Here is a 6,492-nt window from a genome sequence, read left to right as displayed (position 1 = left end):
CTAGAGAATGCGGAATAAACAGGTAGACGGTTTCTACGCAGAATCTTGAAGGCCACGGTGCCCTGAGCGAGACCTTTTGCTTCCTTGTTCCTGAAATGAATATTACAGTTGACACCCCTAAATATGGCAACGAGCTAAAAGGAGTACACGCTAAACACAGGTGACTATAGTACTCAACTCTCCACCCAAATCGTGTTAAACTTCCCCCAGGGAGGGGACAGCTACGGTTGGGGTATAAAGGATATTGAGGAAGTTACCCCCGGCGGGGGGAGAGAAGAAATTGCAGCCCCCAAAGAGGCAGTCAAGGGGCTGTGCTCCTTCTCCTCCACCCAAGATAGGGACGCCTTCTTGGTAAGCATTGCAACTTCACCTTTTTTGGCGAGAATACCGGCATAGGCTTTTGCTAGCGTTATATTTATAATCGTATATTAGTGCTATTGCATGAGTGCATTTATTAACGGCAGTTGTGAACTCTCTATATCTGTTGCTTTAATAAACTTTCTATCTGTTTCGACTTTGCTGTCTCTGCGAAAGTCCTTTAGGGGGCTCCGACAAGCAAACATCGCCTCTCATATGTGGCTGTATAGAATCCTTTAGACATAAACCGTTGACCAAGCCTGGGCCTAAGACTGGACCTAGCCACACCTAGGCTCCTCTCCGAGAAGGAGTTTAGAAAGCAAGGGGATCCTTTTTGAACCTCGTGACTCAACGGGAGGGCCTCCCGCAGCCACACGTCAGACTCGCAGCCTATATGTGACGTACCTGCGTAGGTAACGGTATCTCTCTCTCCGCACATGGACTTGCGGTGGTTTCTGTAGGTGTCTGCGCGTTTGGTTTCCGTACCCGCGTGAGTCATTCTGTCGCTGGCTGAAAGGGTATCGCTAATGGTCTCTGTACTACTAGTGGTATCAGTATCGGTGTGCCTGTTGGTACTGGTATCGCGGTCTCAGTACTGGTATCAGGGTCTGTAACGGTATCGCCAACTGTTTGTATTTTGTGCCGATATCTCGAATTGTATCGGTATATTTAATGGGTGCCTGTGCCTGTAACGATGTAGGTATCTGTGATGGCATTTGTGAGGCATTTCCCTCTGCAATGGTATTTGCATCTGCAATTGTCTCTGCATCTGCGGTCGTCTCTGCATCTGCAACGGCGTCTCCACCTGCTGTGGGATCTGCATTGATATCTGCATCTGCCATGCTATCCGCACGAGTATCTGCAACGGTATCTCCACCTGCAACGGCATCCTAAATGTCACCTCCACCTGCAATGGCATCTGCAAAGTTTAACGGCACCTCTGGCCGTACTATCACGAGCTGGAGCTGCAGGCGTAATGGAGTGTGTGTGCTTGTGCCTGTGACTGTGCTTGTATCTGCAGTTGTGAGCGTGATGGTGTCTGTGACTCTGTATCTACGCTTGTACATATGTTATGCCTGTATCTGCGCTTGAATGTGCCCTTGTGGTGGGTTGACCCTGGCTGGGGGCCAGGTGCCCACCAGAGCCGCTCTATCATGTCCCTTGTTCACCAGACAGGGGAGAGAGAAAAAGTATAACAAAAAGCTTCTGGGTCGAGATAAGGACAGGGAGAGATCACTCGCTAGTTATCGTCACGAGCAAAACAGACTGAACTCAGAGAGGAAATTCACCTCATTTGTTACTAAGCGAAACAGAGTAGAGGAATGAGAAATAAAATCAAATCTGAAAACACCTGCCCCCACCCCTCCCATCTTCCCAGGCTCAACTTCACTCCCAGCTTCAACCTCTGCCCCCCCTCAGCGGCACAGGGGGACGGGGAATGGGGGTTAGGGTCAGTTCATCACACGTTGTTTCTGCCGCTTCTTCCTCCTCAGGGGGAGGACTCCTCTCGTCGTTCCCCTGCTCCAGCATGGAGGAGTCCCTCTCACGGGAGACAGTCCTTCACCAACTTCTCCAACGTGAGTCTCTCCCACGGGGTGCGGACCTTCAGGAGCAGACTGCTCCAGCGTGGGTCCCCCACGGGGTCACAAGTCCTGCCAGCAAACCTGCTCTGGCGTGGGCTCCTCTCTCCACAGGTCCACAGCTCCTGCCAGGACCTTGCTCCAGTGTGGGCTTCCCACGGGGCCACAGCCTCCTTCAGGTGCCTCCCCCTGCTCTGGTGTGGGGTCCTCCATGGGCTGCAGGTGGAATCTCTACACCCCCTCATCCTTCCTCCATGGGCTGCAGGGGGCAGGGGGATCTCTGCTCCGGTGCCTGGAGCACCTCCTGCCCCTCCTCCTTCTGCACTGGCCTTGGTGTCTGAAAAGTTTCTTAAGTCTTCTCCCTCCTCTCTCCAGCTGCAAAAGCTCTCTCTAACTGTTTTTCTTCTTCTTAACTATGTTATCACAGAGGCGCTGATTGGCTTGGCCTTGGCCAGCGGCGGGTCCGTCTTGGAGCCGGCTGGCATTGGCTCTGTCAGACACAGGGGGAGCTTCTGGCAGCTTCTCACAGAAGCCACCCCTGTAGCCCCCCCCGCTACCAAAACCCTGCCACGCAAACCCAACACAGAAATCTACTAAGGAGGAGGAGGTGAAGGCCACAGGAGGAGGAGCTGGAATAGGAGCAGGAGGAGGAGGTGCAGTCAAGGGCAGAAAGAGCAAACAGCCTGATGAGGGAGGAGGAGACTGGAGGCAACAGCAGGCAACAAGTGGCAAAAGGCAAAAGCATCTTCCTCCCTCTCGGGCCTCCTCTGACCTTTGCTGGCCTCCTCCTCCTCCTCCTCCACTTGCTCCACTGTTCTGCCCTTGCCTCCTGCTGCCTCCTCTTCCTCTGCCTCCTCCTCTTGCTTTCTCTTGCCTACTTGTTACCCCTCTGCCACTTACCTCTTTTTTTCTTCCTCCTTCTCCTCTTCCTCTTCTCACCTCTTGCCTCCTCCTTCTCCTTTGGCCTCTTCCTCCTCCTGCTCCTCCTCCTCCTTTTGCCTCTTTCCTCTTCCTCCTTCTGCCTCCCATTGCTGCTTCCTCCTCTTGCCTCCTCTTCTCTCCTCCTTCTCTTGCTTCCTGCTGCTTCCGCATCCTCTTTCCTCTTCCTCCTCTTGACTTCTCTTCCCTCCTCTTCCCTTCCTTTCCTCCTCCTCTTCCTCTTCCCTACTCATGGCCATTCTGGACTCCTTCTCCTCTGCCGCCTTTGGCCTCTTCTTTCCTCCTTCTCCCTCCTCCTCCTCCTCCTCCTCCACACCTGTGTATTCCTCTTGCCCCCTCTGTCTTCTTCTTGCCTCCCGTAGACACCTCCTCCACCTCCTGCTCAAGTTCCTCTGCTCTTCCGGTCTCTTCCCCAACTAATCCTTCTGCCACTTACCTCTTTTTTTCTTCCTCCTTCTCCTCTTCCTCTTCTCTTCTTTGGCCTCTTGCTCCTGCTCCTCCTCCTGCTCCTCCTCCTCCTCCTTTTGCCTCTTTCCTCTTCCTCCTTCTGCCTCCCATTGCTGCCTCCTCCTCTTGCCTCCTCTTCTCTCCTCCTGCTCTTGCCTCCTGCTGCTTCCTCATCCTCTTTCCCCTTCCTCTTCTTGTCTTCTCTAAACCACCAGAGTCTTTTCTTGCCTCGTGGGGCTTGAAGAGTTGAGATATCGACAGATTTGACCAGAGCATGTTAAATTAGTTGCAAGCATACATTATATTAATAGTTGCTGGACACAATATTGTATTATTTGTTTACACGGTTGTGTTTTGTGAGTTCTTTAGTGGTATTATCTATTTGCTACAGTGCTGTTTATCCTTTCTGGGAGCTGGATGAGGATGTTCCTTCTGCTGCACGGTGTTCTACTCACGATAAGACAGCATTCTTGGCCATGAGAATATTTAGGGGTGTGTGTTCACAGGTTCACAGATTCACAGATTGGTAGGGGTTGGAAGGTACTTCTTGAGATCATCTAGCCCAACCCTCCTGCTAGAGCAGGATCACCTCAAGCAGGTTGCACAGGATCACATCCAGGTGGGTTTTGAATCTCTGCAGAGGAGACTCCACAACCTCTCTGGGCAGCCTGTCCCAGTCCTTGGTCACCCTCAGAGTGAAGAAGTTTTCCTCATGTTCAGATGGAAGTTCCTGTTTTCCAGTTTTTGCCCGTCGCCCCTTGTCCTGTCGCTGGGCATCATAAAGAGTCTGGCCCCTTCCTCTAGACACCCACCCTTTCGATATTTATCAGTATTTATGGGATCCCCTCCCAGTCTTCTCTTCTCCAGGCTAACCAGCCCCAGCTCCCTCAGCCTTTCCTCATACCAGAGATGCTCCAGTCCCCTCATCATCCTCACAGCCCTCTGCTGGACTCTCCCCAGTAGTTCCTTGTCTTTCTTGAACTGGGGAGCCCAGAACTGGACACAGGACTCCAGATGTGGCCTCACCAGGGCAGAGTAGAGGGGGAGGAGAACCTCCCTCGACCTGCTGGCCACGCTTTTCTTAATGCACCCCAGGACATCATTGGCCTTCTCGGCCACAAGGGCACATTGCTGGCTCCTGGAGAGCTTGTTGTCCACCAGGAGTCCCAGGTCCTTCTCCGCAGCACTGCTTCCCAGCAGGTCAGCCCCTAACCTGTACTGGTGTTTGAGGCTGTTCTTCCCTAGGTGCAGGACCCTACTCTTGCCCTTGTTGAACTTTATTTGGTTCCTCTCCACCCAACTCTCCAGCCTGTCCAGATCTTGCTGAATGGCAGCGCAGTCTTCTGATGTGTCGGCTGCTCCTCCCAGTTTTGTATCGTCAGCGAATTTGCTGAGGGTACACTCTGTCCCCTCGCCCGGGTCATTGATGAATATGTTGGATAGGACTGGACCAAGCCCTGACCCTTGGGGCACACCACTAGCTACAGGCCTCCAACTAGACTCTGAGCCGCTTGTCACAACCCTCTGGGCTCTGCCATTCAGCCAGTTCTCTACCCACCTCACTGTCCACTCATCCAACCCACGCCTCCTAAGCTTGCTAATGAGGATGCTATGAGAGACGGTGTCAAAATCCTTGCTGAAGTCAAGGTAGTCAACATCTACTGCTCTCCCTTCATCCATCCAGCTGATCATGTCATCATGCCATCAGCTTTGCTGTCTCTTCTGTACCTTGGGTGCTATGTCCTAGGAAGCACTGGGAATTACGTGGGAAGCGATCTAGGGGGGACACAGAGGGGAACACCTTCACCTTCCCCTTCTCCTTCAGGCTAGTTACAACAGTTCTTACAACAGCTCTTGAGAATTTTGAATATCCTTGGGATGTTCAGACCAGCACGTTTCTATCGCTAGGTCTTCTGAATGTGGTTTGGGTCTCGCTTAAGGTTAAACACCTACTTAAGAATACCACCCAGAGATCAACTCGTGCAGCAGGCACCGTGACCACTCAACCCGTCCCGTGACAGGCACTGCAGCCACTCCAATCCCAGTGGCAGGCACCGCGGCTACTTCAACTTCCACGTCCTGTAGAAGGGGATTAAAGTCCCCGTAGTGCACATGAAGAATATGTTGGGGAAGACAAGTCTGGGTTACTCCTGCTTCAGGCAAAGACAAACCCATCCGTGGGGTTGCTTTTGCTCAAGGACCTTGGTGCACCTGGTGGGTGATGCAGAAAGATGGGACAGTGCAATGCGTACCTCAAGGGGATTTGATTTTGGGTGAGAATAGCCAATGATTTTTAATTGTATGATGTTAATTGCTACATGATAATGCATGTCATCATTATTATGATTGCTATATGCCACAGTAATAGTATTACAGTAAGAATTACCCAGTTTGATGACGAATGAACTTGGATGAAATGGAACAAAGTGCAGAGGTGATGAAACCAGACCTGGGTCAGCAATGAGCAGCCAGCAACTTCCTCGAGATATTGACGTCTCAACCCACAGAACGAGCGCATGGACTGCACCAGATGCGTCAGCTACGAGCTTCGGATGCAGCCCCCACGACAGGCACCGCGGCCGCTCCAGCACGCAACAATCCACCATCACACACCACCTCTCCTGCCCTGAAAGACTGTTAGGACAGATGGAGCCCAAAGTCATGGACTAAAGGAACTTAATGGACATTTTGTGGACATTTATGAACATTTTACAGAGATTACAGTGGTGGTCCGTTGACTAAAAGAAGGATGGCTGCGTGTATATATCAAAAGATAGAAAACAGATGGTGATTAATTGCAACGTCTTGGAAAAAATGTGGGACCTGGACATGCCGTAGATGGTCTAGAATAAATAAGGGGTGCATACCGTCCTTAGGATGAGAATAGGTTGGTAACACACGGATGCTTTTAATTGTTGCCAAGTAGTCAAGGACTTTTCAGCTTCTACTACTACTCTGCCAACGAGAAGGTGTTGGGTGCCCAAGAAGCTGGGAGGTGACACAGCCAGGAAAGCTGACCCAAAGTGGCCAAAGTGATATTCTATACCATATGACATCATGCTTCGTATGGAACTGGGGAGTTGGCCAAGGGGCAGTTCGGCTCAAGAACTAGATGAGTATTGGCCTCGGTTGGTGAGCAATTGTGCTGTGCGTCAGTTGTTTTGTATAT

Source organism: Grus americana, chromosome 38 (assembly GCF_028858705.1).
Source record: "Grus americana isolate bGruAme1 chromosome 38, bGruAme1.mat, whole genome shotgun sequence".
NCBI classification, from domain to species: Eukaryota; Metazoa; Chordata; class Aves; order Gruiformes; family Gruidae; genus Grus; species Grus americana.
Note: the sequence above shows the minus strand (reverse complement) of the source record.